Source organism: Eulemur rufifrons, chromosome 28 (assembly GCF_041146395.1).
Source record: "Eulemur rufifrons isolate Redbay chromosome 28, OSU_ERuf_1, whole genome shotgun sequence".
Classification (NCBI taxonomy): Eukaryota; Metazoa; Chordata; class Mammalia; order Primates; family Lemuridae; genus Eulemur; species Eulemur rufifrons.
Window position 1 is genome coordinate 10,038,632 of NC_091010.1, and position 14,772 is coordinate 10,053,403.

The following is a 14,772-nucleotide window of genomic DNA, read 5'->3' on the forward strand; positions in this document are numbered from 1 at the left end:
AATCCCAGAGAGTCAGGACATGCTACACTCCCTGAGATCACATTCTTGCTGACATCTTTCCCCTTCACTCTCCTGCTTTCCTCACTCCCCTTAAGATTTTCCCTGAAAGAATACCCCTGTAATAAAAGATGTGCAACCAATCCTTTTTTCAGGCTCCAGTTCTAGGGAAACAGAGGTGTCATGCTGTATGTTGCAGATGAATAGGTGTTTCAAGAAGAAACAAGGCGGGGAAAGACATTTTGTGTAGAGAAACCATGCAAGTATCAATTCAGAGAAAAAAATAATTACTTACGGGGGGGTTCAAAAATACAGTTAGATAGAAGGAATAAGTTCTAGTATTTGATAGAACAGTAGAAAAATTATAGTTAATAATTTATTGTATATTTCAAAATAGTTAGTGGAGAAGATTTGTACTATTCCCAACACAAAGAAAAGATAAATGTTCGAGGTGATGGATATCCCAGTTACCCTAATTTGATCATTATACATAGTATACAGGTGTCAAAATATTGCATATACTCCCAAAATAAGCACAACTATTCTATATCAATAAAAAAGAGGATTAGGAAAAAACAAACAAACAAACAAAAAAGTCCTAAACCCTAAAGCTGTCATGCTCAGGAAAGTGCTGGGTGGAACACAGAGTGTTAAGTTGTGGGAGAGCAGGAAGTGGGGTCTTAATAAGAGGTAGAATAATAAAGATTTCTATCAGCGCATGAGGGGCCATCTACACCTCATACTCCCTGGAATACCAAAGGGGTCTGTGCTGGGGTCTGGAGTTGGAGTGAATTCAAATACCCCATAACAAGGCTACATCCTCTCTGCACTGTGATTGTCTGTGCTTTGTCCTCTTTCACGTGTGGGTTTCAGTGAGAAACTGCAGTAGTCACAGGTGTCACAGTCTGATGTTATGACACCATACGGCATAAGGAGTATTTTGCTTTCTTTGACTTGTACAACTCAGAACCAACAAACCCCTGTCCCTCACATTCGTCCAGATTATTTTGTTTGCTGTGTCTGATATAACATTCATATCCATGAAAGCAGCATGTGGTGCCGGCTATAAATACAAGTCAGGAGAGTTGTCGCCAGGATGTAAATAGTAAGCTCCACAGAATACCTAAGACACTCTCTTTCTCTGAACCATCTCCTGAAATGTCTTGAACTTTCATGTTACTTGCAATGCTCTCCACTCCCTGAAATTTCAAGTGTGTTGCCTACATATGCTTTTCAAATCTCTTCTTCCTGGGTGTGCTCTGTGGAGCCTGAATAAGCAGTTATGAGACAAGCTGACCCATGACCCTCTCCTCAAGTAAAAACAATGGCCTCTTGTCCAGTTTGAGAGCTGGCAGGGAAGCTTTTGAATAATATCTTACACCAAACTATAAAGACAATACTTCAACTGCCTGCAGACTTTGGGAATTGGGATAACAAATAATAGCCTATGTGCCAGCTTAGTCAACCTCAAGTCTTTATAACCCCACAAAATACAGCCCGACCTCATATAGATATTTAGGACAAGCAGAGCCAGATTTCCCCCCAGTTTAATAGGCAGGTCATTCTTCAGAGTATTCGTAGAGAGGAGGGTATAGAGGTCAGAGCTGAGCAGTGGCTACTCACCTATATTTCTAAACTCTAATTTTACAATCTTGAATTTTTATTGTAATACACTTTTCTAACTGCAACAATAATACATGATGAAAACAAAAAAATTGCAAAACACAATATATCACAGAAGAAAGAAAATTCATAGTAATAGTAACACCAAAAATAGTGACTGTTTATGTTAACAAATTAAGACATTTTAGGGTAGGCCAAGATGGTGGACTAGAAGCAGCCCACACATTCTGCTCTCTGGGAGAGGATCAAAAACTGCAAATCGATGCTCACCTACAGATGGACCCTGTTGGAGAGAACATTGTAGATCATCAGAGAATTGACAGGAGACACTCAGAGTGAGGGAGACAGGGACAGGGAGTTCCACTTGCCAAGATCAGAAGGTACCTGGGGGAGACCCCTACATGTGGGGAAGGGATAAAGGAGAAAGCTCCAGGGTCCCACCCCTGCCCCCTGTACAGTCACCGTGACTGGAACTATGAGGTGCCCCCCACCACCATGGGCCTCCGTGCTGATCAGAGAACTGCCTGGACACTGTACAGTGAAGTTGCATCAGAGGGCAGGCTCAGTAGGGTCCTCCTCCTCTTAGTTCCTAGGTTGCTGCAGCTGACACCACTCTGAGCTCCCAGGTATGTAGCTCTTGGTCTACATAGGAATCGGCTTCACCACAGCTTCCCCAATATTGCCTCTTGCCAGGCTGGTAAGGAGCAGAGAGAGCAGATGCACTCGTATGCCTGTGACTGGGAACATGTTCCCTCCAGGGAACTAGAGTGGAGCTCAAGAAGTCCCATGGTAGTAGCCTCAGTGGAATCTGGGTGTGAAAAAGCCCCAGCCATCCAGTGGCCCAGCCCCCATAGCCCCACACCCCAACCAGTGGAACAAGCCCCCGCCACCTGTGTGCTGCCATGCCTCATGGATCTGGGTACCAAGCAGAGGTCCATATCATCACAGGCCCACACATCAACTGGCAGGCCATGCCCCTATAGTCCCACATGCTGACTGGAGGAACAAGCCCCTTGGCCGTGGGTGCCACATGGAGGTAGAGCCCCTATGGACCCAAGCTTCACATGGTGGGCCATGCCCCCTGTTTTTTTGCACTGGCCGGCAGGCCATGCCTCCCCCCCTGAATGCAACATGGCAGTCCACACTCCAGTAGACCCACATGCTATGTGTCAGGCCATGCCCCTTGGTTCTGTGCGCCAGCTGGGTGACCAGCAGAACAAGGTCCCCAAACATGTGAGCTCGCTGGCAGGCCATGCCCCAATGATACTGCATAATGCTACACCTGCAGCCCAGCTCTCCACCACAGACCTACTAGCAGCCAGCATCCCCCTGCTGCATACTGCCATTAATCTTTTTTTTTCTATTCTCTTTTTTTATTTCAGCTTATTATGGGGGTACAAAAGTTCAGGTTATATATATTGCCCATGCCCTGCCATCCCCCCGAGTCAGAGCTTCAAGTGTGTCCATTCCCCAAACAGTACACATTGCACTCATCATGTAGTTATACCCCCATCCCCTCCCCCCCACCCCCCATCTGCCCAAGTCAGAACATTCAAGTGTGACCATTCCTCAGACAGTGCGCAATGCACTCATCATGTAGGTATACACCCATCCGCTCCGCCCAACCCCCCAACTCAGTCAGATACCCAATTGGTGTTATTCCCAAATGTGCACTTGGGTGATGATCATGGAAACCAATTTGCTGGTGACTACATGTGGTGCTTATTTTTCCATTCTTGGGATACTTCACTTAATAGAATGGGTTCCAACTCTCTCCAGGAGAACAAAAGAGATGCCATATCACCATTATTTCTTATAGCTGAGTAATACTCCATGTCATACATATACCACAATTTACTAATCCATTCATGAATTGATGGGCATTTGGGTTGTTTCCACATCTTTGCAATTGTGAATTGTGCTGCTATAAACATTCGAGTACAGGTGTCTTTTTCATAGAATGACTTTTATTCCTTTAGGTAGATGCCCAATAATGGGATTGCTGGATCGAATGGTAGGTCTACTTGAATCTGTTTAAGGTATCTCCATAATGTTTTCCACAGGGGTTGCACTAGTTTGCAGTCCCACCAGCAGTGTATGAGTGTTCCTGTTTCTCCGCATCCACGCCAACATGTGCTGTTTTGGGACTTTTTGATAAAGGCCATTCTCACTGGAGTTAAGTGATATCTCATTGTGGTTTTGATTTGCATTTCCCTGATGATTAGGGATGTTGAGCATTTTTTCATATGTTTGTTAGCCATTCTTCTATCTTCTTTTGAAAAATTTCTATTCATGTCCTTTGCCCACTTTTTGATAGAGTTGTTTGATTTTTTTCTTGCCGATTTTCCTGAGTTCTAAATAGATTCTTGTTATCAGTCCTTTATCTGATGTGTAGTATGCCAAAATTTTTTCCCATTCTGTAGGTTGTCTGTTTATTCTCGTGACTGTTTGTTTGGCTGTGCAGAGCTTTTTAATTTAATCAGGTCCCATTCATTTATTTTTGTTGTTGCTGTGATTGTCTTAGGGGTCTTCCTCATAAATTCTTTGCCTAGGCCAATGTCTGTAAGAGTCTTTCCTACATTTTCTTCTAGAATTCTAATCGTTTCACACCTAAGGTTTAAGTCTGTTATCCACCATGATTTGATTTTTGTGAGAGGTGAAAGCTGTGGGTCCTGTTTCAGTCTTCTACATGTGGCTATCCAATTTTCCCAGCACCATTTATTGAATAAGGATTCTTGTCCCCAGAATATGTTTTTGTCTGCTTTGTCAAAGATTAGATGACTATATGAAGATGGTTTTATATTTGGATTTTCTGTTCTGTTCCACTGGTCTGTGTCCCTGCACTTGTTCCAATACCAAGCAGTTTTAATAACCACAGCCTTGTAGTATAGTTTGAGGTCTGGCAAATTAATACCTCCCATTTTGTTTTTATTGCTTAACACCTGCAGCCCTGACACTTGAAGCCACCACCTAGGTAGCCTCATCAATCAGGGAGACCTGGGTGGAGCAATTGCCAGCAATGCCTGCCTCAGTGGAGAGAGACTCACCCAGTTCCTTATCCCAACTTCCAACAGTGGCATAGGGACCAACACACCACTCCACATGAAGCTTCCCCAGCACTGACCCAGTTCTTACAACCTGCCCAGGCACTGGCCAAGGTCTTATGATGCACACAGGTACCTGAAAAATCCTGCAACCCACTCAGGTCATGCCACCCACCTCTCTGGAGAGGGACTTGTGCAGCCCCCTGCCTGAGCTTCCCATAGTGACCAGGGGACAAATACAACAATCCAAACAAATATCTCCCAGCATTGGCTTGGACTGTGACAACCAGAGGGGATCAAGACAATGCAGGAGAACAGCTGTGTTACAGGCATCTGCCCCTCTCCCATCAGGCCAGTCCTCCAGCGTAGGACACTAAAGCATTATCTATGGACCTCCCCTCCTTCTCAGAAAGTAGGAGAGTTACCAGCAAAGGAAAAGAGGTGCACTGCAAATCTATCAGCCCTGAGATAAGAGATTTCAGATGAGAAGAAACCAGGAAAAAAATTGGGAAATATGAAAAACAAGCTAGTTTAACACTGTCAAAGGATCACAATAGATCCACAGCAATGGACCCCAACCAAAAGAACTTGTCAAAATGCCAGAAATGGAATTGAGAATATAGATGGCAAACAGGATGAATGGAATTGAAGAGAAAGTTGAAAACCAACATAAATTTTAGAAAAATGAACACCTCACTAAAGAGATAGACAACATAAGAAAGGATACACCAGAACTTAAAGAAATAAAAGAGTAATTTAGGAAATTAAAAAATACAGCAGAAAGCTTTGACAGCAGGCTAGACCTAGCAGAAGAAAGAATCTCAGAGCTTGAAGACAAAGCTTTCAAACTAACCCAGTCAGTTAAATGTGCAGAGAAAAGAATAAAGAAGAATGAACAATCACTAAGAGAAATATGGGACTGTGGGAAATGAGCCCATATATGAATTATAGGTATCCCAGAGGGAGAAGAAGAAATAGCAAAAAGTATGGAAAACCTATTCAAGGGAATTATTGAGGAGAACTTTCATGGTATTGCCAGAGTCAGATATCCAAATACAAGATGTTCATCAAGTACTGGGAAGATTCATAGCAAATAAGAGATCCCCAAGACACATAGTCATCATCCTTGCCAAAGTTCAAATGAGGTAGAAAATTCTGCAAGCTGAAAGCAACAGCTAACCTACAAAGGAAAACCCATCTAATAGCAGACTTCCCAGAGGAGATCTCATAAGTCAGAAAGAATTGGTGCCCCATTTTTAATACTCTTAAAAAGAATGACAGCCAGCCAAAAATTTCATATTCTTCAAAATTAAGTTTCATAAATGTTGGAGAAATAAAGACTTGTTCAGACAAGCAAACACTAAAAGAATTTGCCACTACTAGAACTGCTCTGACAGGAAATGCTCAAAAGTGAACTATACATGCAACAGCACAGTAGTTACCAACCAGTGTAAAAATACCCCAAAATGAAAGTTCACAGCTCTTACAAAACAATAGTACAAGAGGGAAAACAAAACAATAATGTTTCATCCAACATGATGAAAAAACTGCATCCCACATATCAATACTAATACTCAACATGAACAGTGTGAATGCCCTACTCAAAAAACATGGACAGGCTGAATGGATGAAAAAAAGCACAGCCCTTATAGGTAAAAAAAAATAAGTGGACTAGAAGCAGCCTTCCAGCAAGCTGCTCCCAAGGAAAGAAGTGAAAAGTATAGGCAGCTGCCTACATACAGATCACTCTTCTCTGAAGCAGCATTGCGAAATCACAGGGAAGTCACTCAGGACACTCAGAGTGGAAAGAAAAGGCAATAGGGTGATACATAAAACAAGACCTGCCTGAGGCCTGTGCAGGGCCATTGCACCAGACAACAGGTGCAGTGGGGATTGAGCAACAGTTAAAGGCATCCTGAGCTCTCAGCTGCACTGGGCCAGGTCTGCACCTGGCTGGGGAGGAAGTGGACTGACTTGTGGTTTCCCTGACCTGTACTTGGTGACTTGAAGCCAAGTATTTCTCTCCTAGAAAGCAATGGGATCTGAGCATGGGAATTGACCAGGGCACAGAAGGCTCTGACTTAAGAGGCTTTGGGCAACTATTATGGCAGGCCCTGGGTGGGGAGTGGAGAATTTTGTGGTTCCCGGGACACTGGAACTGACATCTGCCCACCTGACTTGGCATCTGTGGGGCCCCTGAGCCTGCAGAACAGCCACTTACTTGGCCCCGACTCCACCTTCCAGACCCCAAGATCCTCCTGCCTGATTGGCCCTGACCCTACCCTCCATGTTGGATCACTCCCGCCATCCATATGGTCCTACTTCTGGCTCCATAGCCTTGCTCAGAAGCTCTGCTTCTAGCTCTTTCCCAGTCCTGGTTCTAAGGCTCTAATGCCGGAGCCTGAGGTTCAACCTCTGTGCCTCCAGATCCCCTACCAGGTCCAAAACACCATCCCCAAGTCTCCAGTGCTTCACCTGGACCCCAAGGGCCTGCCGGAGAGCCTCCACCACCATAGCAGGTCTGGAAGACCTGTTCCAAGGTCCAATACTCTGCCAAGGACATGCCAGCCTCAAGCCACAAGTACACTGTGACCTGTTTTGAGCAAATGCATTCAGCCCAGGAACCCATGACAACCGCATCCAGCTGTTGTTGTTATCTCTGTGGGGAGACCCTGGGTAGAGCAATACCCACAACAGCAGCCTCAGTGAAAAGAGTCTTGCCCAGCTCCCAACCTGAACATCCTATAACTATCTGGTGAACAACTTAATACCAAACTCAAACAGCATTCAGCACAGGCTTGAGCAGAGACAATCACAGGTGAACAGAACAAATCAGAACAGCTGCATTATAGCCTTCTAGTGTGCACACCCCTCCCCTGCTGCATCAACATTCCAGAGTAGGGAAAAGAAAAAAATAAAAGAACTCCATCTAGTGATTTCCCCTTACTCTAATCAAGCAGGAGAGTTTCCAGCAAGGAACACAAACTGAGCCCTGCAAACCTGAGTTGAGAAAAGAGGTCTCAGATGAAAAGAAACCAGCAAAAGAACCTTAGTAACATGAAAAAAACTAAACAGATTAACACCCCCAAGGGGTCACGATGGAGCTACAGCAGTGAACTTTAACTACAAGGAAATTGTCAAAATGATAGAAATGGAATTCAGAATATGGATGGCAAATAAGATGAATGGAATTGAAGAGAAAGTTGAAAAACAACAAAAATAAGCTTAAAAATTTTTCAGGATATTAATTAAAAAGTCACTAAAGAACTAGACAAAATTAGCAAAGCTATAATAGAACGTAAAGAAGCAAAAGAGTAATTCAGGGATTTTCAAAACACAGCAGAAAGTTTCAGCAACAGATGAAATCAAGAAGAAAGAATCTCAGAGCTTGAAGACAAAGCTCTCAAGTTAACCCAATCATTTAAAGAGGCAGAGAAGAGAAAACAAAGGCAGAGCAATCACTTGGAGAGATATGGGACCATGTAAAGCAAACAAACATATCAATTATAGATATTGCTGAGAAAGAAGAATAAAGCACTAAAAGCATGAAAAATCTATTTGAAGGAATTATTGAGGAAAACTTCCCTAGTTTCACTAGAGATCCAGACATCCAGATAAAAGATGGTTATTGAACTCCAGGAAGATTCATAGTAAATAGGACATTGCCAAGACACATAGTAATTAACCTGGCCAAAATAAAAATGTAAAAGAATACTCCTCAAGAGGCTAGACATAAGCAATGACTGACCTACAAGGGAAAATCCATCAGGATAATGGCAGACTTCCCATAGGAAATCTTACAAGTGAGAAGGGAGTGGGCCCCCATTTTTAATCTTCTTAAACAGACAAATACCAGCCTAGAATTTTGTATCCTGCAAACCTAAGTTTCACATTTGATGGAGAAATTAAGTCTTTTCCAAATAAACAAACATTGAGGATATTTGCCATAACTAGACTTTCACTGCAGGAAGCATTCAGATCTGCAATATATATGGGTCAGCACAATAGATATCCACCACTGTAAAATCACCCAAAAGCTAAAGGTCAAATCCCACATACCAAAATGTCTCAAGAGGTAAAAGAAAGCAATAAAGTTCTTCACAACAGATGAACGGAAATCTGCCCTACTTATCAATTCTTTCAATAATTGTGAATGGCTTGAACTCCCCATTGAAGAGACATAGGCTGGTTGAATGGGTAAAAAAATACAAGCCAAGTATCTGCTGTCTCCTGGAAACACATCTAACCCACAAGGACTCATTCAGACTCAAGGTGAAGGGCTGGAAAGCAATATTCCATGCAAATGGAAACCAAAAGAAAGCTGGCGTAGCCATTCTCATAGTAGATAGACTTCAAGTCAACAAAAGTAAAGAAAGAAAAAGATGGTCATTATATAAGTGAAGGGAACAATTCAACAGGAAGACATAAAAATCCTAAATATATGTGCACCTAAAACAGCTGTGCACAGATTTATAAAGCAAACTCTGCTTGACATAAACAAAATGATAAACAGCAGCATTGTAATAGCCAGGGACATTAACATCCCACTGAAAGAATAGGACACATCCTCCAAGCAGAAAATAAACAAAGAAACAATGGACTTAAATAGGACTCTAGAACAAATGGGCTTAACAGATATTTATAGAACATTCTATGCCCAAACTACTGAATATAAATTCTTCTAATCAGCTCACAGAGTATTCCCTAGGATTGATCACAACCTAGACCACAAAACAAGTCTCAAAAAATATTAAAAACCAGAAATTTTATCATGTATCTTCTCAGACCACAGTGAAATAAAATTAGAAATCAATTTTAACAGAAACATTTCAACTCTACACAAACTCTTGGAAATTAAACAACCTACTGTTGGGTCAAGGAGGAAATTAAGATGGAAATAAAAAGATTCTTTGAACTAAGTGACAAAGGGGACACAAGTAATCAAAAGCTGGGGGATTCAGCAAAAGCAGTCCTGAGAGGAAACTTCATAGCCTTAAATGGCTGCATCCAAAAGACATGAAGAGCACAAATTAACAATCTAGTGAATAATCTCAAGGAACTGGAAAAGGAAAAGCAAACCAATCCCAAACCCTACAGGAGAAAAGAAATAACTAAAGTCAGAGCATAGCTAAATGAAGTCAATCCCAAAAGAAATGTACAGGAGACTAATAAAACAAAAAGTTGATTCTTTGAAAAGATAAACAAAATTGGCAGGCCTCTGATAGATCAGCCAGAAACAGAAAATAAAGGACCTAAATAAGCTCAATCAGAAATGAAAAAGAAGATATTTTAGCTGATACCAGGGAAATAAAGAATATCATTTCTGAATACTACAAAAATCTCTATGCACATAAATTTGAAAATGTTGACTTAATGGACAAATTTTGGGAAACATACAACCTCCCTAGGCTCAATAACTCTTGAACAAACCAATATAAAGTAACAAAATTGAAGCAGCAATGAAAAATCTCCCAATAAAAAAATGTCATGGACCAGATGGTTTCACAGCCAAATTTTACCGGACCTTCAAAGAGGAACTGGTACCTATACTGTAGGAATTATTTCATAACATTTAGAAGGAAGGAATATCTTAGGCCACAAGTCTCAACAAATTCAAAAAAATTATAATCATACCATGAATCTTCTCAGACCACAGTGGAATACAATAAGAAATCAAGTCTCAGAGAAATATTCAAAACTACACAAAGTCATGGAAATGAAACAACCTGCTGTTGAATGATCCTCAGGTCAATGATGAAATTTAGATGGGAATCAAAAGGTTCCTTGAATGGAATGGCAAAGAGGACACAGGCATTCAAAATCCATGGGATATAGCTAAGGTAGTCCTTAGGGGAAAATTTATAACCTCAGATGCTACACCAAAAATCACAGAAAGATCACAAATTAACAACTTAATGTCACATCATAAGGAATTAGAAAAGGAAGAACAAACCAACTCCAAGGCCTTAGGTTTAAGTCTGTTATCCTCCATGAGTTGATTTTTGTGAGAAAAAAAAAGAAAGAAAAGAGCCCAGAGCGGATAAAAATGAAATAGAAATCAAAAAAAGAATGTAAGGGATCAATGAAATGAAAAGATGGTTTTTTGAAAAGGTGAACAAAATTTGTGGCTCACTAGCCAGAATCACCAGAAATAGAAGAGAAAGAACTCAAATAAGCTCAGTGAGAAAGAAAAAAAGGAGACATTACAACTGATACTGCAGAAATACAAAATATCTTCTGTTAATAATATAAAAACCTCTTCACAAACTAGAAAATGTAGAGGAAATGGAAAAGTTCCTAGAAACACACAACCTCCCAAGCCTGGCTCAGGAAAAAGTGGAAATTCTAAACAGATCAATAACAATCAACAAGATTGAAGCAGTTTAAAAAGCCTCCCAACAAAAGAAAGTACTGGACCAGAAGGATTTACAGCCAAATTCAACCAGACTGACAAAGAATAACTCATTCCTATCCTATAGAAAATCTTCCATAACATTGATAATGTGGGAAACCCCCTAACTCATTCTTTGCAGTATCCCTTATTAGCATAAATGTAAAAATCTTCAACAAAATACTAGCAAACCAAATTCAACATTACATCAAAAAGATAATCCATCATAATCAAGTGGGTTTCATCCCAGTGATGCAAGGATGGTTTATCATATGCAAATCAATAAACATGAGTCACTACATAAATAGAAACAAAAACAAAGATCATATGATTACCTCAATAGATGGAGGAAAAAAACTTTGAGAAAATCCAGCAACCTTTCATGATTAAAAAACCCCTCAACAAATGAGGCATAGAAGGAACCTATCTCAAAGTTATAACAGGCATATCTGAAAAACCCACAGCCAACATCGTACTTAATGGGGAAAAGTTGAAAGCATTTCCCCTACGAACTGGAACCAGACATGGGTGCTCACTGTCACCAATTCTATTCAACATAGTATTGGGCATCCTACCCAGTGCAATTATGCAAGAAAGAAATAAAGGGCATCCAAATTGGAAACAGGAGATCAAACTATCTCAGTTTGTTGATGATATGATCTTATATCTAGAAAACCCTAAAGACTCCACCAAGAGAATACTGGAATTGATAAATAAATTCCACAAAGTCTCAGGTTACAAAATCAATGTACACAAATTGTTAACATTTCTATATACTAGTAACAGTAAAGCTGAAAGCCAAATAAAAGAATCAATTCCATTTACAAAAGCTATGAAGAAAATACAATACCTAGGAATATACTTACCCAAGTAGGTGAAAGATCTCTACAAGGAGTACCATAAAACACTGATGAAAGAAATTGCAGATGACACAAACAAATGGAAAACATCCCTTGCTCATGTATTGGTAGAAACAAAATCATTAAAATGTCCATACTGCTCAAAGTGATTTATAGATTCAATGTAGTCCCCATAAAAATACCAAGGTCATACTTCACAGATCTAGAAAAAATAATCCCAAGCTTCATTTGGAGCCAAAAAGGAGCTTAGATAGCCAAAGAAATCTTAAGCAAAACGAACAATTGCTTGACTTCAAATTATACTACAGAGCTCTAGCAACCAAAACAGCATGATACTGGTATAAAAGCAGAGACATAGACCAATGGTACAGAATAGAAAACCCAGAACTAAAACCATCTATGTATACCCAACTTATCTCTAAAAAAAAAAAAAATAGACACTATACACTGGGGAAAAGAAGCTCCATTCAACAAATGATGCTGGGAAAATTGGATAGCCACATGCAGAAGAATAAAACAGGACCACCATCTCTCCCCACTCACAAAAATTAATTCAAGATGGATAAAAGACTAAAGTGTAAGGCATGAAACCATAAAAATTCAGAAGAAATATGAAAAAAGAAAAAAAAAAAACTCTTCTGGACATTGGCCTAGGCAAAAGTACTACTGAGCCATAAAAAGGAATGAAATTATTTCATTTTCAGCAACTTGAATGGAACTGGAGCCATTATCCTAAGTGAAGCATCTCAAGAATGGAAAACCAAGCACCATATGTGCTCACTAATAAGTGGGAGGTAAACAATGGGTACACACAGGTGCAAAGCAATATAAAGGACATGAGGAACCAAGAAGGGAGTAAGTTGGAGGTGTGTGGGATAAATACTTACCTGTTGAGTATAATGAACACTATTCTGGTGGTGGACACACCAAAAGCCCTGATTTATAAAAGGTATCTATGTCACAAAAACACTTGTATTCCCTTAATTATAATTCTGAAATAAAAAAGAAAAAATTTAAAAAATAAAAAATAAAGCAAAGTTTATAATATGTAGCTGTGTCTTACAAAAAAAAAAAAAAAACCCACAAAAGACATTTTGTGCAGTGATTGGATGTAGTCATTTCTGCAGGGCATTTTCATTACAGATGTTGTGAGGAAGCTCTCTTATTGCAACAGTTTTGTGATAGCCTCACAAAAATATCTACCTTAAAATGTAGAAGTCATGTGTGCTGTAGATAGTGCCATATGGGAGGCATGATCTTTCTCACTGTTCTGAACTCCATTTCCTCACACACCTTCATTTCACCATACTAAGCTGAGGGATGGAAAAGAAACAAGACAAGTATAAATAGATCTGTTTTGAACATTCCTTCAAAACATTAATAAAATGTTTCTTGGGGACAATGTGGCAATAGAAATTGACATTCTAAATAGTATCCATTTGAAAATGTGAACCTTGAGAAACATTTTTTCCTATAGAAATGAGTCCTTGGAATTAAACTGGCATTTGATTTGTGTGTATGTGTGTGTGTGTGTGTGTGTGTCTGCACATCCATTTACATATCCACACATGCAAACATTTTCTGTCTGGCTACATTGTTCATAACTGCAAAATGTTGTAAACAACCCAAATAGCAATTAACTGGGGATAAATTCAACCAATTTATTGAAAAACCATATAAAGAAATTCTATGTAACAAACAAAAATAATTATACATATGTATGTGTGTCTGTGTGAGTGAAGTGACAAAATGTTTTAATATCTTATGCTGTGATTATAGTTTGTCATTTTTCTTTTTTATTTAAGATTTTAATGAAATTCTTATATATAATATGAATAGCTAAAATTTAAAAGAAAATAACCATGGACTAAATTAAAACATTTAAACCAAACAAAAGAGCTTTCAGGGCCGGGCGCGGTGGCTCACGCTGTAATCCTAGCTCTCTGGGAGGCCGAGGTGGGCGGATCGTTTGAGCTCAGGAGTTCGAGACCAGCCTGAGCAAGAGCGAGACCCCATCTCTACTAAAAATAGAAAGAAATTATATGGACAGCTAAAAATATATACAGAAAAAATTAGCCGGGCATGGTGGTGCATGCCTGTAGTCCCAGCTACTCGGGAGGCTGAGGCAGTAGGATGCTTAAGCCCAGGAGTTTGAGGTTGCTGTGAGCTAGGCTGACGCCACGGCACTCACTCTAGCCTGGGCAACAGAGTGAGACTCTGTCTCAAAAAAAAAAAAAAAAAAAAAAGAGCTTTCACTAAAAAGCATGAAATATGAAACAAATTTTGAATTTGTAAAGAGAGATAGATAACGGTCCTGGATTTTTAAAAATTCAATCGGTAAAAAAATAAACTACCTTCCACTTGATTTTGCAGTTGGTATTCCATGTCAATTATATGTAATTCTCTGTGATATAATCTCTCCAAAAAATCACAAGAAGTATGTTTTGGGAATTTAACAAAATGAGTTGAAATTTTTTTTTGAAATCTTAAAACTAATATAAATAATTAAACTTTGTTCCTCAACCACAATGAATATACCTTTTTGTGAAGATACCTTTTTGTGAAATGTGTATGGAGTATTTATGAATGTGACTCAATACTAAGCCACAAATAAAGCCTCAGTGCATTCCAAAGTAGAAATAGTGGACACAGTATTCTCTGATAACACTGAACTGAGACAAGAATGCAATAACAAAATAAAATATTAAGCAGTCCCTCACACCTACAAATTACCAAATAATCTTTCTGAAACCATTTAAGAAAAAAATTCAAGCCCAAATTGTAGAATCTCACTTATAATACTGGAAAGGAACCAGTTTAAAACTAGAAACCTTGACACATTATTGCTGGGGGTGGG